The sequence below is a fragment of the Lynx canadensis genome, chromosome B1 (genome assembly GCF_007474595.2).
Source record: "Lynx canadensis isolate LIC74 chromosome B1, mLynCan4.pri.v2, whole genome shotgun sequence".
NCBI lineage: Eukaryota > Metazoa > Chordata > Mammalia > Carnivora > Felidae > Lynx > Lynx canadensis.
This window is the reverse complement of record NC_044306.2, coordinates 78,893,681-78,905,448: the sequence shown is the minus strand read 5'-3', so window position 1 is coordinate 78,905,448 and position 11,768 is coordinate 78,893,681. Positions and strand designations below refer to the sequence as shown.

The window sequence follows — 11,768 nt, the reverse complement described above, 5'->3', positions numbered from 1 at the left end:
TACTAGTGAGAAAAAGAAGTGAGCACCAGGATTGAGGCAGGGAAGAAAAGGCTAACTCTACTATTTTGTGAAAATGCAATTGGGTGTTGATCTGGACTGCCTTTGTCTACAAAGGTGCTAACCCCTGAGCCTTGAAAGGGAAAGATAAACATTAGATGCCAGTCTTTTCATTATACAACAAGAAGTCCTGGAGAATAAGAACCTTTTTTCTGGATTGGTTCCACTGATGCTTTGTCCCTGAAGTCAAGAAGTGCCTTGCCAGTAAAAGACTGCCTTTTCAAGTTCTTTTGATATTGGACAATGCCCCTGGCCACCCAGAACTCCATGAGTTCAGTACCAAAGGTGTTAAAGTGGTCTACTGGCCCCAGACACATCTCTAATTCAGCCTTTAGATCAAGGAGTCATAGGGACTTTTAAGGCTTATTGCACATGGTACTCTGTGGAAAGGATTGTCAATGCTAAGGAAGAGGTCCCCAGTAGAGAGATCATGAAAGTCTGGAAGGACTACACCATTGAAGATGCGATCATTGCAGTTGAAAAAAAGCTGCGAAAACCATCAAGCTCCAAACAATAAATTCCTGCTGGAGAAAACTGTGACCAGATGTTGTGCATGACTTCACAGGATTTACGACAGAGCCAATCAAAGAAATCATGAAAGAGATTGTAAAAAGAAGTGGGATGTGAAGGGTTTCAAGATACAGATCTTGTAGAAATTCAAGAGCTAATAGACACCCTACCAGAGGGATTAACAGAAGATATCCTGATGGAGATGAGTGCTTCTGACCACAGCCAGACTATGAGGAGGAAGACACACAAGAAGCAGTGCCAGAAAACAAATTGCCATTAGACAAACTGACAGAAAGTTTCTGAGTATTCAAGACTGCTTTTGACTTCTTTTGTGACATGGACCCTTCTATGATATGGACACTAAAATCAAAGCAAATGGTGGAAGAAGGATTCGTATTGTATAGAAACATTTTTAGAGAAATAAAAAATTAAAATGTCTGACATTTATATACTTCTATAAAATTACATTGAACGTGTCTGCCTCTCTTACCTGCCTTCCACCACCTCCACTCCTCCACCTCTTCCACCCCTAAGATAGCAAGCAGGATCAATCCCTCTTCCTCCTTCTCAGTGTACTCCACATGAAAACAATGAGGATGACGACCTTTATGATGATCCACTTCCTTTTAATGAATAGTAAGTAAATCACTATCGCTTCTCGGCCTTTTGACTAAGATCAAGGGTAGTATCTGTTCTTATCAGTAAATAAATCACCATGCCATACAGTTAATAAACTTAAGTGTTGTGTGTGTGTGTGTGTGTGTCTTCATATGAAAATCTAATGACTGTTCGTCAAGGGCTGTATTAGACATTTTTGGGTCATTATTGTCATAATTGCCTCAGTCTTCATCCTGTAGAACTTTGCGCAAGACTTGTATGGAAGTGGATAGTCTATCCTTGCACACGTATAAAGTGAGTGATATTTAATGTAAAATTAAGAATGTGTTAGTGTTCTTACTGTTCTATAACTTTGCTTTCAAAGAATTACATTACCACACAGTATGAATGACTCATAATTGGAGAAACTGCATATCACCCTATCATCACAGGTAAGCGGTTTTTCTTGAAAAATGTAACAATTTTTCTAATACTGTATTATAAAAATGATTGCAATACCAAATATCATAAAAATTTTATAATGGTTCATTCATTAGTGTATAAGCTAGACTACAATAAAGCAATCACATTGCTGTTTCTTCATTATCAATGCATGAATCATTATACCTATAAACAAATATGAATTTTTTACATCATCTTTTCATTTTTGATGTCTAGTGTTAGCAATATATTTAACATCTACAGTATTTTTTTGTGTCATATTGAATTGTGTCAATATTGAAATAGGTACTGACAGACAATTCATCTTATAAAGAGGTGATGTAAACTAAATGCATCAATAAATACAGTAGAGTACCGTAAATGTATTTTCTTTTCCTTATGATTTTCTTAATAACTTTTTTCTCTAGCTTACTATATCATAAGAATCCAATATATATAATATATATAACATATAAAACATGCGTTAATCAAATTTATATTATTGGTAAGGCTTCCAGTAAAACAGTAGGTTGGTAGTAGTTAAGTTTTTGGGGAATCAAAGTAATGTGGATTTTTAGGGGTTGACACCCTGATCCTTGCATTGTTCAAAGATCAAATGTATATTTTCTGGTTAGTAGTATCCAAGAAAAAATATACACACATTACATATACATATGTATTTTTTCTATTATATTATAGAAATATATATTTTTCTAATATATATTATATATATTTTCTAATATTTTCTATATTCTATATTCTATATTTATATATTTTTCTAATATTTTCTAATATTTCTTTATTACATATATACATATTTTTCTAATATTTTCTATATTATAAACACATGTTTATAATATATATATAATATATACTTTCTATTATTTAGTGCCAAATTAAGTGATAAACTATGGTAGAGAGCACGAGTTAACTAGCTTCAAGTCAGGACAATGAAAGTAAACTGTTGTCCTTGAAAAGAAAAGCTAAACTGTTTCTAATCCCTCATAATTAGGGAAATTTTGTTACATAAATAAATGCCAGAAGCTGTGCTGATCTGCTCCAGTAAAGAGATTATATTGTACACAGTAACTGTAACCTTGTTAAGTTTTCAGAGGTTCACCTTCATTTGCCATGATCCATTGGGTTTATGAAGGCCTTGATGAATTGATTGAGATATGATGTACCACCACTGTATCCTTCAGTTCTTTGATGATGGTGGATATCTCTGTGATTCTTTATGCGATCTGGCATTTCTTCTGGTTTTTTTACTTTGATTACTTCTGATTATTTACCCTAGCTAGGATGCAAATTTTAGGAACTTCCTTCCATAATATCTCTTGCCCCAACTAATGTGAGCTGCTGCATATATGTGCATCAATTATACATTTAGAACCTGAGAAAATTACCAAAGAGTAGGCTCAAGGACTTATTGCACCCACTATCAGATGATCCTAAGCTATAATTGCATTGATTACCTGGCTTCCATAAGCTCTCATTCAAACTAGAGGACTGTGATAGTATTTTACATCTCCACAGAAAGTATGGGTATTACTTGTTCCCTAGTAGTCCTTTTCCTGGCATATGACTTCAGGTTTCTTTAGAGCAAGAAAGAAGGTATATTTACTATATATACCTGTGGCAACATTGTAGGGTCAATCTTCAGAGGGATCTATCCTCCCTTTATTTATTTATTTATTTATTTATTTATATATTTAAATATGAAATTTATTGTCAAATTGGTTTCCATACAACACCCAGTGCTCATCCCAACAGGTGCCCTCCGCAATCCCCATCACCCACTCTCCCCTCCCTCCCACCCCCCATCAACTCTCAGTTTGTTCTCAGCTTTTTAAGAGTCTCTTATGGTTTGGTTCCCTCCCTCTCTAACTTTCTTTTTTTTTTTCTCCTTCCCTCCCCCATGGTCTTCTGTAAGTTTCTCAGGATCCACATAAGAGTGAAAACATATGGTATCTGTCTTTCTCTGTATGACTTATTTCACTTAGTATAACACTTAGTATAACACTCTCCAGTTCCCTCCATGTTGCTACAAAAGGCCATATTTCATTCTTTCTCATTGCCACATAGTATGCCATTGTGTATGTAAACCATAATTTCTTTATCCATTCATCAGTTGATGGACATTTAGGCTCTTTCTGTAATTTGGCTATTGTTGAAAATGCTGCTATAAACATTGGGGTACAAGTGCCCCTATGCATCAGCACTCCTTGGGTAAATTCCTAGCAGTGCTATTGCTGGGTCATAGGGTAAACCTATTTTTAATTTTTTGAGGAACCCCCACACTGTTTTCCAGAGTGGCTGCACCAGTTTGCATTCCCACCAACAGTGCAAGAGGGTTCCCGTTTCTCCACATCCTCACCAGCATCTATAATCTCCTGATTTGTTCATTTTAGCCACTCTGACTGATGTGAGGTGGTATCTCAGTGTGGTTTGGACTTGTATTTCTCTGATGAGGAGCGATGTTGAGCATCTTTTCAAGTGCCTGTTGGCCATCTGGATGTCTTCTTTGGAGAAGTGTCTATTCATGTCTTCTGCCCATTTCTTCACTGGATTATTTGGTTTTGGGGTGTGGAGTTTGGTGAGTTCTTTATAGATTTTGGATACTAGCAATTTGTCTGATAGTGTCATTTGCAAATATATTTTCCCATTCTGTTGGTTACCTTTTAGTTTTGTTGATTGTTTCCTTTGCAGTGCAGAATCTTATTATCTTGGTGACGTCCCAATAATTCATTTTTGCTTTTAATTCCCTTGCCTTTGGGGATGTGTCAAGTAGGAAATTGTTGCGGCTGAGGTCAGAGAGGGTTTTTCCTGCTTTCTCCTCTAGGGTTTTGATGGTTTCCTGTCTCACATTCAGGTCCTTTATCCATTTTGAGTTTGTTTTTGTGAATGGTGTAAGAAAATGGTCTAGTTTCATTCTTCTGCATGTTGCTGTCCAGTTATCCCAGAACCATTTGTTAAAGAGACTGTCTTTTTTCCATTGGATATTCTTTCCTGCTTTGTCAAAGATTAGTTGGCCGTACTTTTGTGGGTCTAATTCTGGGGTTTCTATTCTATTCCATTGGTCTATGTGTCTGTTTTTGTGCCAATACCATGCTGTCTTGATGATTACAACTTTGTGGTAGAGGCTAAAGTCTGGGATTGTGATGCCTCTGGCTTTGGTCTTCTTCTTCAATATTACTTTGGCTATTCAGGGTCTTTTGTGGTTCCATACAAATTTTAAGATTGCTTGTTCTAGCTTTGAATGCTGGTGAATTTTGATTGGTATTGCACTGAATGCGTAGATAGCTCTGGGTAGTATTGGCATTTTAACAATATTTATTCTTCCAATCCATGAGCACGGAATGTTTTTCCATTTCTTTATATCTTCTTCAATTTCCTTCATGAGCTTTCTATAGTTTGCAGCATTCAGATCTTTTACATCTTTGGTTAGGTTTATTCCTAGGTATTGTATGCTTCTTGGTGCAATTGTGAATGGGATCAGTTTCTTTATTTGTCTTTCTGTTGCTTCATTATTAGTGTATAAGAATGCAACTGATTTCTGCTTTTTTTCTTGTTGTTTTGTTTCAAAATTAAAAATATTTGCATTCAAAGGACACCATCAACCTAGAGAATGTGAGAAAATATTTGCAAATGATAGGTCTGATAAGGTACACGGATCTAGAATACACAAAGAACACTTTCAACTTAGCAATAGAAAGACAACCCAAATGAAAAACAGGTAAAAGGATTAAAATCCACTTCTTTAAAGAAGATATACAGATGGCCAATAAGCACATAGGGAGGATATTAGAGAAATGCAAATCAAAATGCCAATGAGCTGCCACTTCATACCCACTTAGGATAGAAATAATAGATAATAGCTAGTGTTGGCAAGGGCATGGAGAAGTTGGAACCTTCGTATGCTGCTTGTGGGAGTAAAAAATGATACAATCAATTCGGAAAACAATTTAGCAATTCAATCTGGAGTTAACACAGGACCCAGCAATCTACTTGTAAGCATATATCCAAAGGAAAAGACATAGGTTCACATAAGTTCTTGTATACAAACATTCATAGTAACATTAATCATAATAGCCAGAAAGTAGAAGTAACCCAAATATCCTTCAACTGATGGATGGACAAAACGTAGTGCATCCATACAAGTTGGAGTGTCATTTGACAATAAGAGAATGAAGTACTTCTGTAGGTTGCAATATGGATGAGCTTTGAAAACATGAAGTAAAAGAAGCCAGTCACAAAAGATCACATATCCTATAATTCCATTTACATAAAATTTACAGACTAGGCAACCCTAGAGAGAACACAGATTCATGGTTACCTCGGGGGTACTCACATGACACTTACTGATTTTGTATCCTGCGACTTTGCTGAATTCATGTATCAGTTCTAGCAGACTTTTGGTGGAGTCAGTTGGGTTTTCCATGTATAATATCATGTCATCTGCAAAAAGTGAAAGCTTGGCTTCATCTTTGCCAATTTTGATGCCTTTGATTTCATTTTGTTGTTTGATTACTGATGCAAGAACATCCAACATTATGTTAAACAACAGCAGTGAGAGTGGACATCCCTGTCGTGTTCCCGATCTCAGGGGGAAAGCTCTTAGTTTTTCCCCACTGAGGATGATATTAGCTGTGGGCTTTACATAAATGGCTTCTATGATGTTTAAGTATGTTCCTTCTCTCCCAACTTTCTCGAGGGTTTTTATTAAGAAAGAATGCTGAATTTTGTCAAATGCTTTTTCTGCATCAATTGACAGGACCATATGGTTCTTATCTTTTCTTTTATTACTGTCATGTATCACATTGATTTGCGAATATTGAAGCAGCCCTGCAGCCCAGGAATGAATCCCACTTGATCATGGTGAATAGTTCTTTTTATATGCTGTTGAATTCGATTTGATAGTATCTTGTTGAGAATTTTTGAATCTATATTCATCAGGGATATTGGCCTGTAGTTCTCTTTTTTTCCTGGGTCTCTGGTTTAGGAATCAAAATAATGCTGGCTTCGTAGAATTAGTCTGGAAGTTTTCCTTCCCTTTCTATTTTTTGGAACAGCTTGAGAAGGATAGGTATTATCTCTACTTTAAATGTCTGGTAGAATTCCCTAGGGAAGCCATCTGGTCCTGGACTCTTATTTGTTGGGAGATTTTTGATAACTGATTCAATTTCTTCACTGGTTATGGGTCTGTTCAAGTTTTCTATTTCCTCCTGATTGAGTTTTGGAAGTGTGTGGGTGTTTAGGAATTTGTCCATTTCTTCCAGGTTGTCCAGTTTGTTGGCATATAATTTTTTATAGTATTCCCTGATAATTGCTTGTATTTCTGAGGGATTGGTTGTAATAATCCCATTTTCATTCATTATTTTATCTATTCGGGTCCTCTCCATTTTCTTTTTGAGAAGCCTGGCTAGAGGTTTATCAATTTTGCTTATTTTTTCAAAAAACCAACTCTTGGTTTCATTGATCTGCTCTACAGTTTTTTTAGATTCTATATTGTTTATTTCTGCTCTGATCTTTATTATTTCTCTTCTTCTGCTGGATTTAGGCTGTCTTTGCTGTTCTGCTTCTATTTGCTTTAGGTGTGCTATTAGATTTTGTATTTGGGGTTTTTCTTGTTTCTTGAGATAGACTTGGATTGCAATGTATTTTCCTCTCAGGACTGCCTTCACTGCATCCCAAAGCATTTGGATTGTTGTATTTTCATTTTCATTCGTTTCCATATATTTTTTGATTTCTTCTCTAATTTCCTGGTTGGCCCATTCATTCTTTAGTAGGTTGTTCTTTAACCTCCATGCTTTTGGAGGTTTTCCAGACTTTTTCCTGTGGTTGATTTCAAGCTTCATAGCATTGTGGTCTGAAAGTATGCATGGTATGATCTCAATTCTTGTATACTTATGAAGGGCTGTTTTGTGACCCAGTATGTGATCTGTCTTGGAGAATGTTCCATGTGCACTCAAGAAAAAAGTATATTCTGTTGCTTTGGGACGCAGAGTTCTAAATATATTTGTCAAGTCCATCTTATCCTATGTATCATTCAGGGCCCTTGTTTCTTTATTGATCCTGTGTCTAGATGATCTATCCATTGTTGTAAGTGGGGTATTAAAGTCCCCTGCAATTACCACATTCTTATCAATGAGGTTGCTTATGTTTGTGAGTAATTGTTTTATATATTTTGGGGCTCCCATATTCGGCGCATAGACATTTATAATTGTTAGTTCTTCCTGATGGATAGACCCTCTCATAATTATATAATGCCCTTCTTCATCTCTTGTTACAGCCTTTAATTTAAAGTCTAGTTTGTCTGATATAAATATGGCTACTCCAGCTTTCTTTTGACTTCGAGTAGCATGATAGATAGTTCTCCATCCCCTCACTTTCAATCTGAAGGTGTCCTCAGGTCTAAAATGAGTCTCTTGTAGACAGCAAATAGATGGGTCTTGTTTTTAATCCATTCTGATACCCTATGTCCTTTGGTTAGAGCATTTAGTCCATTTACATTCAGTGTTATATTTGAAAGATATGGGTTTAGAGTCATTGTGATGTCTGTAGGTTTTATGCTTGTACTGATGTCTCTAGTACTTTGTGGTCCTTGCAACATTTCACTCACAGAATCCCCCTTAGGATCTCTTGTAGGGCTGGTTTAGTGGTGATGAATTCCTTCAGTTTTTGTTTGGGAAAACCTTTGTCTCTTCTTCTATTCTAAATGACAGACTTGCTGGATAAAGTTTCTCGGCTGCATATTTTTTCTGTTCATTGCATTGAAGATTTCCTGCCATTCCTTTCTGGCCTGCTAAGTTTCAGTAGATAGGTCTGCCACTCGTCTTATGAGTCTCCCTTTGTAAGTTAGAGCCTGATTATCCCTAGCTGCTTTCAGAATTTTCTCTTTATCCTTGTATTTTGCCAGTTTCACTATGATATGTCATGCAGAAGATCGATTCAAATACATCTGAAGGGAGTTCTCTGTACCTCTTGGATTTCAATGCTTTTTCCCTTCCCCAGATCAGGGAAGTTCTCAGCTATGATTTGTTGAAGTACACTTTATGCCCCTTTCTCTCTCTTCTTCTTCTTCTGGAATCCCTATGATACGGATATTGTTCCGTTTGATTGCATCACTTAGTTCTCTAATTCTCCCTTCATACTCCTGGATTTTTTTCTCCCTCTTTTTCTCAGCTTCCTCTTTTTCCATAATTTTATCTTCTAATTCACCTATTCTCTCCTCTGCCTCTTTAATCCATGCTATGGTTGCCTCCATTTTATTTTCACCTCATTTATAGCATTTTTTTAATTCATCATGACTGTTTTTTAGTCCCTTGAGCTCTGTAACAATAGATTCTCTGCTTTCCTCTATGCTTTTTTCAAGCCCAGTGATTAATTTTATGACTATTATCCTAAATTCTTGTTCCGTTATATTGTTTAAATCGTTTTTGATCAATTCGTTAGCTAATGAATTCATTAGCTGAGAATTTGACAGCTGACGAATTTCTTTTGTGGAGATTTCTTCCGTTTTGTCATTGTGGGTAGTCCCTGCGGTGGCTCCCAACTGCAGGGCACTTCCCCTGTGCAGTCTGGAGAAACTTGTGTTGGTGGGCAGGGCCACAGTCAGACCTGATGTCTGCCCCCAGCCCACTGCTGGGTGTACAGACTGGTGTGTACCTTATCTTCCCCTTTTCCAGGGGCAGGACTCACTGTGGAGTGGTGTGGCCCCTGTCTGAGCTACTTGAACACTGCTAGGCTTGTGGTGCTTCTTTGATGGGATCTGGTGTATTTGCTGGTGTGGATCTGCAAGTTTCACAGGGGCGGGAGGGGCAGCCTTAGCTTGCTCTGCCCTCGGTGGTCCCCTGTAGGAGGGGCCCTGCAGCACCAGGAGGGAGGCAGACCCGTTGGAGGGATAGATCCATAGAAGCACAGTGTTGGGTGTTTGAGCGGTGCAAGCAAGTTTGGTGACGGGAACTGGTTCCCTTTGGGATTTCGGCTGGGGGAATGGGAGAGGGATATGGCACTTGCCAGCACCTTTGTTCCCCACCTAGCTGAGCTCTGTCTTCCAGGGCTCAGCAACTCTCCCTCCTGGTGTCCCCTCGCCCTCCCTGCTCTCTGAGACAGAGCTGTTGACTTTTAACATTCCAGATATTAACAGGCTTTTGCCTTTCTGGAGTTCAGTTCAAAGGTAGACAGTCATCACTTTGCTTCTCAAGAATTTCAGCATCCCTTAACAATAAAACATTGATCTCTGAGGTTAACTCAGGATGGACAATTGACAAGAGCCCAGAAGTAGATACATATTGGGGAATTTGGTATAAAAGAGAAATAGATACCTATTGGGGAATATGGTATAAATCAGTAGAGAGTCAGTGGGGAAAGTATTTAATAAATGCGCCTGTAAAGATGGGTTTGCCTTAAGGGGAAAATAATTATATCCTTAGATTATAACTCTACCTCATATTATACAAAAATAAATTCTAGGTGGATATTTCTTGAATGTGAAGAGCAAAACTAAAAATATTTTATTAAAAAATACAGGACAATAACTTCCATGATTTTTAAGGTAGAAAAAGACTTCTTAAACAAGAACACAAGAATACAAGAACAAAAGGCATCAACTGTAAGTGAAATATTGATAAATTTGACAACATATAAAACTATAATCCAAAAGACAATGGACAGATTTGGAGAAGGTATTTGCAGTATTTTAGCATAAGATTCATATCCAAAATATTCAAAGGCCAGCTACCAATAGGTAAGAAAAAGCTAGTATGATATAAGTAATATGAATAATCAATTCATAGAAGAGGTTATTCAAATGACAAGTAATAATGAAAAGCAAAGCCACAACGAATTGCTATTTTACACCATCACACTTCCACAACTCTAAATATCTTGCAATCCCAAGTGTTGGAGAGGATGTGAAGTAACAACAGTTTTATACACTGCTATTGGTAAAATATTTAGTAAAGCTGAATATGTTCATATCCTACAATGTAGCAATTCCATTTTTAGGATGATTATAATTGGAATCACACAGAAAATGTTTTCTTCCGCAGCTTGTCATTATACTTAAAAGTCCTATAGATACATGCTTTTAGCTTAAGTTACTGTTTAAAAAAGGTCATGATTGAAATGCAGATAGCTTTCATTGGATGAAATTAACCAGTAGCATGGGTTATATTAAAGATTAGCTTTTCTCTCCTAGAGAAGAATACTAGGAAGGACACATTGGAAGGACAAATAGAAATGTCTTAAAAGTGAAAGTTACTATTGAGAGGGCCTTCAAGAAAATGGCAATAGGTGCATTATCATCGTTTCTTCCTTGTCCAATTTTGATTTAACTGCATATTCTCAGTTAAATGTCTATTGAGGCCTATAGTCTTCTGAGTTTGGTGAAGACTGGTTTTGTGGGAACGTTAGTAGAGAATACCAATGAAGGGATTCCCTCCTTCCTCCCCCCCCCCAGTGAGCTCAGTGAGCACTTGGGAATCTGCATAAGGGCATTGAGATAAAGATCATAAAGTGAGCAACCCTGGGAAATAGCTTGATTTAAAATCATTGTGAATCAAGCAGGTTATAGGAAAAGAATAATATTGGCTACATATCATGAATATGATTGGTCTCTCTGACCACCAATGGAGAAGTGGCTGAGCCCTGAGCTTGAGAGAATGAGGAAAAGGGAGGCTTTTTTCAGGTTTCTCAGCCAGGTTATAGAGGCCAAGATAAGAGGCATTGGTTAACTCTATCATTTTTGGGAATGCTGCCTCTTAGTGGTACTTGAAAACTAGATCATGCACCCAGTGAATTAGAACTACTGGAATAGGCATGTGACAATATAAATAGAAAAATAATAAACATGCTTAAAGAAGTTAAAGTAGAGGAACACATTTGAGTCCTGACTGGCAAAACTAGAATATGTTGTTGAATTCTCAGGGTATTCAGTGAAAATCCCAAAAGTTATGCCTTAATCTTAGAACAAATCTAGTTCCAGCAAAAAGACTACCTTAGGTTTGTCAATAAACTATAGTGAGACAGATCCAAGTGAAGAAGAAAGAAGACGCAAATTACCAACATCTGGAATAAAAGAGGGAAAATTATTACAGATTCTACACACATTGAAAGAATAATAAGGAATTATTATGATGAACTTTAGTATAACCAAAATA

At 36.9% G+C, this 11,768-nt stretch overlaps 1 pseudogene; it reads left to right on the top strand.

Annotated features, from left to right (window-relative positions):
• The first annotated feature begins 1,217 nt into the window (after positions 1–1,217).
• On the top strand, positions 1,218–1,382 carry LOC115513251 (annotated as a pseudogene).
• The last annotated feature ends 10,386 nt before the right edge of the window (positions 1,383–11,768 follow it).